General features: G+C 51.3%; 1 protein-coding gene across 2 annotated transcripts in view; it reads left to right on the forward strand.

Moving 5' to 3' along the window:
* The first annotated feature begins 4,192 nt into the window (after nucleotides 1-4,192).
* The window catches only part of GPR156 (G protein-coupled receptor 156), a 54,660-nt gene continuing 45,077 nt past the window's right edge, over nucleotides 4,193-13,775 (forward strand). Inside the window, exon 1 of one of the 2 annotated variants that reach the window (XM_068165933.1) lies at nucleotides 4,193-4,491. The gene's annotated coding sequence lies outside the window, so the exon portion shown is untranslated. Of the gene's footprint in view, nucleotides 4,492-11,654; nucleotides 12,227-13,775 lie in introns of those variants that run through there. The other variant, XM_068165934.1, reaches the window with a different exon arrangement.

Here is a 13,775-nt window from a genome sequence, read left to right on the forward strand (position 1 = left end):
GTAGTCCTATCACTCCCTGAGATCCTGAGCAGTCCTTCCCCAGCCTTCCTGTAGGCCCCCTTCAGATACTGGAAGGCCACAATGAGGTCACCTCAGAGCCTTCTCTTCTGCAGACTGAACAGCCCCAACTCCCTCAGTCTGTCCTCACAGCAGAGCAGCTCCAGCCCTCTGCTCATCCTTGTGGCCCTTCTCTGGACGCCTTCCAGCACCTCCACATCCCTCTTGGAATAGGGGCTCCAGAACTGGAGGCAGTACTCCAGGTGGGGTCTCAGCAGAGCTGAGCAGAGGGGGAGAATCACCTCCCTTGCCCTGCTGGCCACACTTCTCCTGCTGCAGCCCAGGATCTGATTGGCTTTCTGGGCTGCAAGTGCACACTGAGCTCCTGTTGAGCTTCCTTGCATTGCAGAAATTCCCTTTGCTGTTTCAAGGTAGAAGTCACTCATGGGCAAGACAACTACACAATCCAGAGAAGGTGGTGTCCGGGTGGAGACTTCAGAAACACAAAACAACAGTTCTGAACTTCCCAAATGGCCTCCCTCTTAATTCACTAACCCTGGAAAAAAACCCTGTAAATGACTTCTTGAATGTTCATTTTCTGATCATGTTAACTGGCTAATGTGTTCCCATTTCTTTTGTAATCCCATGTTTCCTCCCACATCCTGAAGAGTTTTTGTGATCTGTTGCCAACATGTTTCAGATCCTGCAGTGCAATTACCACCAGCTGTCGGTGAAGAAATGTCTATTGGAAAATGGGACAGTGGGAAACAAGAACTGCTTGATGTTAACTTCAGCAGGAGCTATTTCACAGGTGCTTCAACTTCATAAGTAATGAAGAACCACTCAAATTATGCAGCAGCCCCATTTCCAGTGACATAAGGTACTGAGGAATGTGGTGACCTTGCCTGCAGTAACCTGGCTGAGAAGAAGATTCTTGCCTCTGTAACTAATTCAAAGATATCCTTTTTCTGTGCCTTCTTAAGGCCTTCCTTACACTTGCAAACAAAATCACAGAAGAGCTGTTTCAAAGGAACCCCTAGTCCAGCCTTTCATTTAAGCAGGGCTAGTGCCAGCACCAGTTCAAGTCTCTGTGGATGTGTCTAGCTGAGTCTTAGAAACCTCCACGACCTCTCTGCCTCTGGTGCCATAATCTCCTCCTAGAGCAGAATTCTCTATGTCTTCCTGACATTACTTGCTTGTCTTTCACAGACTGACCCTCAAAGGTCATTTTGTCCACCCCCCTTGCAGTGAACAGGGATGCCTCCAACTCCATCAGGCTGCCCAGGGCCACATCAAGTCTGATCTTAGAATAGAATAGAATTAACCAGGTTGGAAAAGACCTTTGAGATCACCCAGTCCAACCTATCACCCAACACCATCTAATCAACTAAACCATGGCACTAAGTGCCTCGTTCAGTCTCCTCTTAAGCATCTCCAGTGATGGTGACTCCACCACCTCCCTGGGCAGCACATTCCAATGGCTAATGACTCTCTCAGTGGAGAACTTTCTCCTCACCTTGACTCTAAACTTCACCTGATGCAGCTTGAGACTGTGTCCTCTGGTGCTGGTTGCTAGAGAGTAGAGACCAACCCCCACCTGGCTACAACCTCCCTTCAGGTAGTTGTAGAGGGCAATGAGGTCTCATTCCCATGGCCAATCACTATTCCTAGCATCCACACTAAACCTCCCCTGGCACAGCTTGAGACTGTGTTCTCTTATTCTGGTGCTGGTTGCCTGGGAGAAGAGACCAACCCCCACCTGGCTACAACCTCCCTTCAGGTAGTTGTGTGGCCAGGGATGGGACCTCAACCACATCCCTGTTCCAGCTTTTACCACTCTTGCAAAGAGCTTCCTCCTTAGGTCCAATCTAAATCTGCCCTGCTCGTTTCAAACCAGTGCCCCTCATTCTATTGCCACAAGCCCTTCTAAACAGTCCCTTCCCATCCTTCCTGTAGGTCTCCTTCTAATCACAAGGAGCAAATCTCAGCAGAAGCAAAACTTTCTTCTCTGCTTTTAGCACTAATGCAAGGAGAAGAGTGTAAATGACACAAGTTCCAGTTCTGGAGCCCCTATTACAAGAGGGATCTGGAGGTGCTGCAAGGTGTCCAGAGAAGGGCCAGGAGGATGATCAGAGGGCTGGAGCACCTCTCCTGTGAGGACAGACTGAAGGAGTTGGGGCTGTTCAGTCTGGAGAAGAGAAGGCTCCCAGGTGACCTCATTGTGGCTTTCCAATATCTGAAGGCTACAGGAAGGCTGGGGAGGGACTGCTCAGGATCTCAGGTAGTGATAGGACTAGGGGGAATGGAATGAAGCTGGAGGTGGGGAGATTCAGGCTGGAGGTGAGGAGGAAGCTCTTCCCCATGAGAGTGGTGAAGCCCTGGAATGGGTTGTCCAGGGAGGTGGTCGAGGCCCCGTCCCTGGAGGTGTTTAAGCCCAGGCTGGCTGAGGCTGTGGCCAGGCTGATCTAGTGTGGGGTGTCCCTGCCCATGGCAGAGGGGTTGGAACTAGATGATCCTTGTGGTCCCTTCCAACTTTGACTGATACTATACTAAGTTACTGAGGTGCCTAAAAGCTATACTCAGAAGGTCACATTGGCAGTTTAGGTTCAGGCAGAATTGCAGAGATCTAAAGGGGAGCATTATGTTGACACTCTGGAAGTCATAAAGTAGAGCTTCCATGTTTCCTACTCTGGGCTGGCTTAGGTGATCCTGGCAGCTAGATCTGAATGTGCACACCTTCCCCTCTGCACTAAGGGTGCAAGTTGCAGTTGCCAACCAGGCAAAAATACACCGGAAGAAGATTAGTCCTAGTGCTTGCCTGAAGCAGGCCAAAGCCATCTGCACTCAATAGCATAGAATAGCAAGACCAGACCAGGTTGGAAAAGACCTTTGAGATCACCAAGTCCAACCTATCACCCAGTACCATCTAATCAACTGAACCATGGCACCAAGCACCCCATCCAGTCTCTTCCTAAACATCTCCAGGGATGGTGACTCCACCACCTCCCTGGGCAGCACATCCCAATGGCAAATTACTCTTTCTGGGAAGAACTTTCTCCTCACCTCCAGCCTAAACTTCTCCTGGCACAGGAGGACAGTGTTTTCTTGTTCTGGTGCTGGTTGCTTGGGAGAAGAGACCTCACTGCTGAAGCCTTGGCAAATCATTTCACCAAGCTGCCTTGCTGCTTGTGTAAGGGGATGTAACAGACCAGGAGTATGGCGAGGTCCTGGCCTGTGCTGTGGCACTGGGACACTGGTAAATTGGGAGGGCAAACAACCCCTTCATCAGGGTTCATCTGGATGACAGTCTGGCTAGGGCCAGGGGGTCACAAGATGAAGCCTAACACCTCAGTATGTCACGTTGACATAAACAAGGCTATGAACATCTCCTGTATCACAGAATCACCAAGGTTGGAAGAGACCTCAAAAATCATCAAGTCCAACCTGTCACCACAGACCTCATGACTAAACCATGGCACCAAGTGCCACATCCAATCCCCTCTTGAACATCTCCAGGGATGGTGACTCCACCACCTCCCTGGGCAGCACATTCCAATGACGAATGACTCTCTCAGTGAAGAACTTTCTCCTAACCTCCAGCCTAAACCTCCCCTGGTGCAGCTTGAGACTGTGTCCTCTTGTTCTGGTGCTGGTTGCTAGAGAGAAGAGACCAACCCCCTCCTGGCCACAACCACCTTTCAGGTAGTTGTAGAGAGCAATGAGGTCTCCCTTGAGCCTCCTCCTCTCCAGGCTAAGCAACCCCAGCTCTCTCAGCCTCTCCTCACAGGGCTGTGCTCAAGGCCTCTCCCCAGCCTTGCTGCCCTTCTCTGGACTCGTTCCAGCAACTCAACATCTTTCCTAAACTGAGGGGCCCTGAACTGGACACAGGACTCAAGGTGTGGCCTAACCAATGCAGAGTACAGGGGCACAATGGCCTCCCAGCTCCTGCTGGCCACACTGTTCCTAATGCAGGCCAGGATGCCATTGGCCTTCTTGGCCACCTGGGCACACTGCTGGCTCATCTTTAGGTGGCTGTCAATCAGCACCCCCAGGTCCTTTTCTGCCTGGCTGCTCTCCAGCCACTCTGACCCCAGCCTGTAGCTCTGCATGGGGTTGCTGTGGCCAAAGTGCAGCACCCAGCACTGCTGATGAAAGAGTGTGTGAAAGGTGCAGGGTTGTGGGGAGGGTTGTCCCTGCAAGATAACAATTCAGCCTTAGGGTTTGAAAAATGGCCCAGAAAGGGCAAAGTGACTTTATACCAATCTTGCATAGCACTGAGCAAATGCTATGTTTTGTGCTGGGCAGTGTTATGTGCTTGCTCTCCACAGCATGGCTTTGCAGCTGCTGCTTCATTAACTGTGGGGAGGGGAGCCCCAGCCACATAGATGACTGAGATGGATTCTGCGTGCAAGCAGGATGGCACTGAACAAATCTTCACCAAGATGACAGATCATGGGAGCAGGAGAAGTGTGGATCCAGAGCTGGACACTAGAAGTAAGTGCCTTCTTATTCCCCTTACAATAGCCTTCCTCTTCAAGCACACTGGGTAGGGGTTTTTTGGGGTGAGAGATTGTTGGCCACTGGAATGTGCTGCCCAGGGAGGTGGCGGAGTCACCATCCCTGGAGGTGTTCAAGAGGGGACTGGAGGTGGCACTTGAAGCCATGATTTAGCTAGTTATGAGGTGTTGGGTGACAGGTTGGGCTTGATGATCTCTGAGGTCTTTTCCAACCTTCATAGTATCATAGTATCATTCAGGGTTGGAAGGGACCACAAGGATCATCTAGTTCCAACCCCCCTGCCATGGCCAGGGACACCCCACACTACATCAGCCTGGCCAGAGCCTCATCCAGCCTGGGCTTAAGCACCTCCAGGGACAGGGCCTCAACCACCTCCCTGGACAACCCATTCCAGGGCTTCACCACTCTCATGGGGAAGAACTTCCTCCTCACCTCCAGCCTCAATCTCCCCACCTCCAGCTTCATTCCATTCCCCCTAGTCCTATCACTACCTGAGATCCTGAGCAGTCCCTCCCCAGCCTTCCTGTAGCCCCCTTCAGATACTGGAAGGCCACAATGAGGTCACCTCAGAGCCTTCTCTTCTGCAGACTGAACAGCCCCAACTCCTTCAGTCTGTCCTCACAGGAGAGGTGCTCCAGCCCTCTGATCATCCTCCTGGCCCTTCTCTGGACACCTTCCAGCACCTCCAGATCCCTCTTGGAATAGGGGCTCCAGAACTGGAGGCAGTACTCCAGGTGGGGTCTCAGCAGAGCTGAGCAGAGGGGGACAATCACCTCCCTTGCCCTGCTGGCCACACTTCTCCTGATGCAGCCCAGGATCTGATTGGCTTCCAGGCTGCAAGTGCACACTGAGAGCTCCTGTTGAGCTTCTCCTCCACCAGCACCCCCAAGTCTCTCTCCTCAGGGCTGCTTTCCAGCCAGTCCCTGCCCAGCCTGGATTTGTGCCTGGCATTGCCTCCACCCAGATGCAGGACCCTGTGCTTGCTCTTATTGAACCTCATGAGGTTGGCTTGTGCCCACCTCTCCAGCCTGTCCAGGTCCCTCTGGATGGATCCCTTCCCTCCAGCTGTCTGCTGCACCACACAGCTTGGTGTCATCAGCAAACTCACTGAGGGTGCACTCAATGCCACTGTCCATGGCACCCACAAAGATGTTGAACAAGCCTGGTCCCAGGTCTGATCCCTGAGGGACTCTGCTTGTCCCTGGCCTCCACTGGGACATGGAGCCATTGACAGCCACTCTTTGGGTGCAGCCATCAAGCCAGTTCCTTATCCATCTAGTGGTCCACCCATCAAACCCATGTGTCACCAGCTTGGAGACCTCATTGATTCTGTGATTCTATGATTTCCTGCCGTGGCACCAACTCAGACTGCATTCCAAATCCCATTCAAGAAGGTAAGCATAATAACTTTAAACCAAATAGCAATTCTATGATTCCAGGTCTGGTCTTTGGAGAGCATCCTTTGTATCAGGCCAAGGGATCACTGCACCTCTTGTACCTCCTTGGCAGAGGATCCCTCCGAGCCACCCTGCTCTTGGTCACTGTCTCAAGCTGTGCCAGGGGAGGTTTAGACTCGAGGTGAGGAGAAAGTTCTTCACCGAGCGAGTTGTTTGTCATTGGAATGTGCTGCCCAGGGAGGTGGTGGAGTCCCCATCCCTGGAGGTGTTCAAGAGGGGATTGGATGTGGCACTTGGTGCCATGGTCTAGTCATGGGGTCTGTGTTGATAGGTTGGACTCGATGATCCTCAAGGTCCTTTCCAACCTAAGTGATACTGTGATACTGTGGTCAGAAAGGCCACAGAGCTCCTTGAACTCAGCCCCCTGCTCACAGAAAAAAAACCCACAACCAGTTGAGGGGCTGTTGAAAGCACTGGCTGGGCCTGGTGCTTTCTTTCTGCTGTGCATCCTGTGCATTTCTGTACCCAAACATCCTTTGCAATCCGAATCAGACCTGAGCGGTTCGCAGCGGAGCTTTTTACCTTCAAACGCTGCCCTGTGTTTTCCAGAGCTGAGTTTCCCTGGTTACTCTCTTCAGATATTTGGAGTTAAATTGTCTCTTTTTGTTTGTTTTTCTTTCTTTCTTTCTTTCAAGCAGTTGTGAGTCTTCTCCTAAGAGATACAATCATAAAAGGCCTTGCAGAAATCCCCATGTGACTGGGCTGGTCGAAACATGTTTTGAAATGGTCCAGGAATGTCTGAAATTCTACCTTGGTCTTGCACAACTTGCAGCCCCAGCTGGCTGCTTTGCACTTTGAAAACCTGTTCAGAGATGACCCTTTGCCAGGCTTTGTGGGGGAAAAGCCTGCCATGAAAATCTGGGCAACCTGAGGAGAGGCTGAGGGAGCTGGGGTTGCTTAGCCTGGAGGAGAGGAGGCTCAGGGGAGACCTTATTGCTCTCTACAACTACCTGAAGGGAGGTTGTAGCCAGGTGGGGCTTGGTCTCTTCTCCCAGGCAACCAGCACCAGAACAAGAGGACACAGTCTCAAGCTGCACCAGGTTTAGGCTGGATGTTAGGAAGATGTTCTTCCCAGAACGAGATTGTCCATTGGAATGTGCTGCCCAGGGAGGTGGTGGAGTCACCATCACTGGAGGTGTTCAAGAGGGGATTGGATGTGGCACTTGAAGCCATGGTTTAGTAATCATGAGGTGTTGGGTGACAGGTTGGACTTGATGATCTCTGAGGTCTTTTCCAGCCTTATTGATTCTATGATTCATCCCTAGTCCCAAGCACAGCCCTCCAAGTGTCCTGACTAGAAACTGGTCCTAGTACTTTTAGGAGAGCAAATTTTGTTTCCTGTGTATGTGGAGGGGTGAAGTATGACCTCAGGAGGCAAAAGCATTCCTTGATCTGTATACTGCCAGCTGGCATACTTCAGGCTTGTCACAGCAGCAGGTATTTTCATCCCTGCACTCTGAGGTCTCTATAACTGTGGACCATGAGGAGGAAAACTGCTGCAGTGCATGTCCAGGAGCATCTCATTTGCTTCTCCATCTCTTGATAAAGGGCTGTGGGCATCTTCCCCTATTCATGTGGTGTTTGAAAGTATGTACCTGCTTTGGTTTAATGCTATAAATTTGGCTAGCATTAATAGTGGCTGGCAAAGCCCTGATGGGGAGTGATCCTGCTCCTGCATTCCCCACTTCAAGCAGGGGATTGTGGCTGGTGAATTACCCCCCAGGAAAAGAGGGCAAAGGCAAACAGGGCGTCTCCCAGGGCCAGCATGTGGCAAGAAGCAGCCTGAGCTTGTGCTTGTTTACCTGCACCAGTTGCACATACATGCCCCTGTGCAATGCCCCTTGCCCAGCAGGGGATTTGCAGGGCTTGTCTTCCATCAGCAGGGAGCATGGAAACATTCAGGCACAGGCTGCAAGGAGAGGGCAGTGACTGTGATTAGTGCTGGCAGTGTGGGTGCCTGTCCCAAAACCAAGCAGCCCTGCGAGCTGGCTGGGCTGCTAGCAAGGACATGGAAAGAGCACATCCCCTGTGCCAGCAGAGGCACAGCCCTGGCTGAGTGGTGCACACAAAAACAAGAGAGGTTTGTGTGCACTTGCAGCCCGCACATCAGATCCAATCAGATCCTGGGCTGCATCAGGAGAAGTGTGGCCAGCAGGGCAAGGGAGGTGATTCTCCCCCTCTGCTCAGCCCTGGTGAGACCCCACCTGGAGTACTGCCTCCAGTTCTGGAACCCTTATTCCAAGAGGGATCTGGAGGTGCTGGAAGGTGTCCAGAGAAGGGCCAGGAGGATGATCAGAGGGCTGGAGCACCTCTCCTGTGAGGACAGACTGAAGGAGTTGGGGCTGTTCAGTCTGCAGAAGAGAAGGCTCTGAGGTGACCTCATTGTGGCCTTCCAGTATGTGAAGGGGGCTACAGGAAGGCTGGGGAGGGACTGCTCAGGATCTCAGGGAGTGATAGGACTAGGGGGAATGGAATGAAGCTGGAGGTGGGGAGATTCAGGCTGGAGGTGAGGAGGAAGTTCTTCCTCATGAGAGTGGTGAAGCCCTGGAATGGGTTGTCCAGGGAGGTGGTCGAGGCCCTGTCCCTGGAGGTGTTTAAGCCCAGCCTGATCTAGTGTGGGGTGTCCCTGCCCATGGCAGGGGTCTGGAACTAGATGATCCTTGTGGTCCCTTCCAACCCTGACTGATACAGAGTGTCTCCTAGCCTTAGGAAGTGGCAGGTGCCTTAAGCCATGATGCAGTGGAGCTTTTGCAGCCCAAAGTTCATTTCTCTTGAAGAAGGAAGGTTCCCCAGCAGCTGCATCCTTCTGCTCTAGGTAGTTGCAGAGGCTTTGCTCCCACAGCTGTGGGTCTGCCCCTCCAAGGTGGCTGCCTTTGGTGTGTTCAAAATGAGTGGCAGAAGTGTCACTGCTGTGTCATGCTGATGGTTACCTAAGTTTTGTGGGGGTTCCTCTCATGGTTGAAGGAATGTAGACCCCAGGTGTCCCTGTTTGAGGCCAGGCAGATCCTCTCTTGCCTCCCACCGGGGCAGGAAAATGAGACTCACACAAATGGATTGCAGAAGTGATGGGAAGTTTAAATGGGAAAGCAGTGAGTGGTTTACAAAAGCTATAAAGCACAGTGACAAAGATGCCCCACAGCATACAGAGTCCCCTACAGCACACCCAAAGGCCTCCCAAAACGTTTCCCTTCTCCCTACCTGAGGGTACACCCAAACCCCCCAGGGCTCTTTCTTCCCCCCTCACTGCTAGGCTGGTCTCAGCTGGCCAGGTCTGGGACTGCCTCCCCCTTTCTCCTCCTGGCATTAGGCCTGGCCAGGCCTAAGAAGCCTTGAGATACTCCCCCTCCATTACCAGATAGGGAGCATCACCCATGGGAGCAGGGAGAGAAGAAAGAGTAAGTGTGAAACTTCACCAATAAATGTAAAGGGCACAGGATATTATGGGTATGAAATACACTATTTGCTGTGCCCACCTACTGGGCTGGACCCTTGGGACACCGGAGGTGCATCTTGTGTGGCAGCAGCAGGAGGCACTTAGCCTAAACTGCCACACCAGGATAATTACTCAAACCCAGTACCAGCTTCTCAATGAAGGGTCTGCCAACAGACAGCACTATCTAACATCCTCTGTGTGCAAGACAAGGTAGGTGATCTGTGCCATTCATCATAGGGTCTGAAGGTAGCTTTGGTAAGAAGGGAGCAAGGAGGCAACATCCTCTTTAGCAGGAGTTTCTGAGTTCCAGTCCCACTTCATGCAGACTCCAGCTTTTCAATACATTCCTGGAAGATCCCTTCTCTGCCAGCCCATAGACATCAGAAGGGTGAAGCTTGTGAGGGGTTTGGAGAGGCTGAGGGAGCTGGGGTTGCTTAGCCTGGAGAAGAGGAGGCTCAGGGGAGACCTTATTGCTGTGCACAACTACCTGAAGGGAGGTTGCAGCCAGCTGGGGGTTGGTCTCTTCTCCCAGGCAAGCAGCACCAGAACAAGAGGACACAGTCTCAAGCTGTGCCAGGGGAGGTTTAGTCTGGATGCTAGGAATAAAGAGTGATTGCCCATTGGAATGTGCTGCCCAGGGAGGTGGTGGAGTCACCATCCCTGGAGGTGTTTAGGAAGAGACTGGATGGGGCACTTAGTGCCATGGTTTAGTTGATCAGATGGTATTGGGTGATAGGTTGGACTTGGTGATCTCAAAGGTCTTTTCCAACCTGGTTAATTCTGCATTCTGTGCATCCTCAAGAGGATGTCTGATTCTTCACCTTTTCATCCTCCCAAAGATACTTCAAAAAGCTCTAACAGCTGTAGTCCTGGTTCAGGCAACCACAGGAGCTGGGCATGGGTCCACAGTGACTTTGTTCAAGCAGTGCATTAATTCCTGATGTCCAGGGCAGTAGCTTGGCAACAGAAAAGTTAAGCTTGGCAACAGAGAGGTTAAGCTTGGCAACAGAAAAGATTGTCCCAGTCACCTTTCAGTACTGCTCCAAGTGCCAGGAGAATGTGGTTTTCCAAGCTTACTTACTAGAAACCTGGTAAAGCCTTGGGTTTAACTAACCATTGCAGAAGCTGAGTTGGTGTTTTGTGAATAGAATAGAATAGAATAGAATAGAATAGAATAGAATAGAATAGAATAGAATAGAATAGAATAGAATAGAATAGAATAGAATAGAATTAACCAGGTTGGAAGAGACCTTTGAGATCATCAAGTCCAACCTATCACCCAACACCATCTAATCAACTAAACCATGGCACCAAGCACCCCATCCAGTCTCTTCCTAAACACTTCCAGGGATGGTGACTCCATAACCTCCCTGGGCAGCACATCCCAATGGCAAATCTCTCTTCCTGTGAAGAACTTCTTCCTAACATCCAGCCTAAACCTCCCCTGGCACAGCATGAGACTGTCCTCTAAAGAAGAGCTCAATCCTGACACTCCTGGTTAGCATGACAAAAAACACCCCTCTGTGGCCCATGTGCTATCTTCATCATGATGTACCTGAGCATCCCAAACCTGAGAGGTTTCCACCTGACTGTTGAATTTTACATAGCAGCCCAACCATTTCAGCAGTGACTTTCTCTTCTGCTCACAGAATCACAGAAGGGTAGGGGGTGGAAGGGACCTCTGGAGATCATCTAGTCCAACCCCCTGGCTAAGACAGAGTCTCTCAGAGCAGGTTGTGCAGGACCACATCCACACATCCAGGTGGGTTTTGACAGTCTCCAGAGGAGTCAGGGCAATCCCAAGAACTGATACAGGCTGGGCAGGGACTGGCTTGAGAGCAGTCCTGAAGAAAAGGACTTGGGGGTGCTGGTGGAGGAGAAGCTCAACAGGAGCTCTCAGTGTGCACTTGCAGCCCAGAAAGCCAAGCAGATCCTGGGCTGCAGCAGGAGAAGTGTGGCCAGCAGGGCAAGGGAGGTGATTCTCCCTCTCTGCTCAGCTCTGCTGAGACCCCACCTGGAGTCCTGCCTCCAGTTCTGGAGCCCCTATTGCAAGAGGGATGTGGAGGTGCTGGAAGGTGTCCAGAGAAGGGCCACAAGGATGATCAGAGGGCTGGAGCACCTCTCCTATGAGGACAGACTGAAGGAGTTGGGGCTGTTCAGTCTGGAGAAGAGAAGGCTCCCAGGTGACATCATTGTGGCCTTCCAGTATCTGAAGGGGGCTACAGGAAGGCTGGGGAGGGACTGCTCAGGATCTCAGGTAGTGATAGGACTAGGGGGGATGGGAAAAAACCCTAGAAATGGGTAGATTCAGATTGGATGTTAGGAAGTTGTTCCCCATGAGGGTGGTGAGAGACTGGCACAGGTTGCCCAGGGAGGTGGTGGAAGCCTCATCCCTGGAGGTTTTGGCAGCCAGGCTGGATGTGACTCTGAGCAACCTGCTGTAGTGTGGGGTATCCCTGCCCATGGCAGGGGGGTTGGAACTGGATGATCCCTGAGGTGCCTTCCAGCCCTGACAATTCTATGATTCTAAGGAAACTCCACAACCTCTCTGGGCAGCCTGGTGCAATGCTCTGACACCCTCAAAGGAAAATTAGGGGGGTGGTGGGGGTGGTTTGTCTTTACTTTTTTCTTCATTTTCCCCTTTTTCTTTCAGAGAGGGAAAAAAAAAAACCAACAAAAAGCTTTCCAACCTTTAAAGTCATGCTGCTTTTCTCATGAAGGGGCTTTTCATCACTCTCCAGGGAGGTGAAAAGCTGACAAATACCTGGTCTCCACAAACTCTCATTCAGTATTAAATGGCTTCTCTCTGTAAATTTCATTGGTAAGCATCATAAACTTTTTCAAAGGTCATCTCCTCCTTCTTCTTCTTCTCCTCCTGCTTCTTTTCTTCTCTTCCTCCTTCTTCTTCTTCTCCTTGTCCTCCTCCTGCTTCTTTTCTTCTCCTCCTCCTCCATTTTTTCTTCTCCTCCTTCTTCTTCTTCTCCTCCTCCTTCTTTTCTCCTCCTCCTCCTTCTTTTCTTCTCCTCCTCCTCCTTCTTTTCTCCTCCTCCTCCTCCTTCTTTTCTCCTCCTCCTCCTCCTTCTTTTCTCCTCCTCCTTCTTTTCTTCTCCTCCTCCTCCTTCTTTTCTTCTCCTCCTCCTCCTTCTTTTCTTCTTTTCTCCTCCTTTTCTTCTCCTCCTCCTCTTTTTCTTCTCTTCTCCTCCTTCTCCTCCTCCTCTTCTTCTCCTCCTCTTCTTCTCCTCCTCCTCTTCTTCTTCTTCTCCTCCTCTTCTTCTCCTCCTCTTCTCCTCCTCCTCCTCTTCTCCTCCTCCTCCTCTTCTCCTCCTCCTCCTCTTCTCCTCCTCCTCCTCTTCTCCTCCTCCTCCTCTTCTCCTCCTCCTCCTCTTCTCCTCCTCCTCCTCTTCTTCTCCCCTCCCTCCTCCTCTTCTTCTCCCCTCCCTCCTCCTCTTCTTCTCCCCTCCCTCCTCCTCTTCTTCTCCCCTCCCTCCTCCTCTTCTTCTCCCCTCCCTCCTCCTCTTCTTCTCCCCTCCCTCCTCCTCTTCTTCTCCCCTCCCTCCTCCTCTTCTTCTCCCCTCCCTCCTCCTCTTCTTCTCCCCTCCCTCCTCCTCTTCTTCTCCTTCTTCTCCTTGTTCTTTCTCTTCTTGCCTAAGGAAAGGTAGGTGTGTTTCTTTTCTCTTTAAAGCAGCCTTAAACCAAGGAGTTCACAAAGTCAAGGCTGGCATGCGCCGCTCTATGCAGTCTGTGAACACAACTCCTTCAAATGACAGCCAGCAAAAGCTCTTGTGAGTTGTAAAACATTTTCCCATCTCAGTTTCTAAATGTTGGGATGAAGCAATCTGCAGCCTCTGCCTTTGTGGCAACAAAGCACTGAGCTCGTTTATCAATGTGCCTCAAAGCCTAGTTAAAAATATCCTGTGCTGGAGAGCTGTGGGCTTTGAGTCCTTGACTCGAAATAGCATCAAAGGCCGTGGAAAAGCTATCATCTGCTTGTATTTCAGGTGTAAAATGTTGGCATCTTGAATCATAGAATCATTTTGGTTGGAAAAGACCTTTAAGATCATCAAGACCAACCACTGACCTAATGCCACCATGGGCATTAAATCATATCCTGATGAGCTACATCCCCGTGCTTTGTTAAACCCCTCCAGGGATGGTGACTCCACCACGCTCCTGGGCAGTCTGTTCCAATGCCTGATCCCTCTTTTGGAAAAGAAATGTTCCTAATATCCAACCTAAACCTCCCCTGGTGCAACTTGGGGCCAGGGGAGGTTTAGGCTGGATGCTAGGAATAAAGAGAGATTGGCCATTGGAATGTGCTGCCCAGGGAGGTGGTGGAGTCCCTGTCCCTGGAGGTGTTTAGGAAGAGACTG

Source organism: Melanerpes formicivorus, unplaced genomic scaffold (genome assembly GCF_026170545.1).
Source record: "Melanerpes formicivorus ecotype bairdi unplaced genomic scaffold, bMelFor1.0.p_v2 SCAF_95, whole genome shotgun sequence".
NCBI classification, from domain to species: domain Eukaryota; kingdom Metazoa; phylum Chordata; class Aves; order Piciformes; family Picidae; genus Melanerpes; species Melanerpes formicivorus.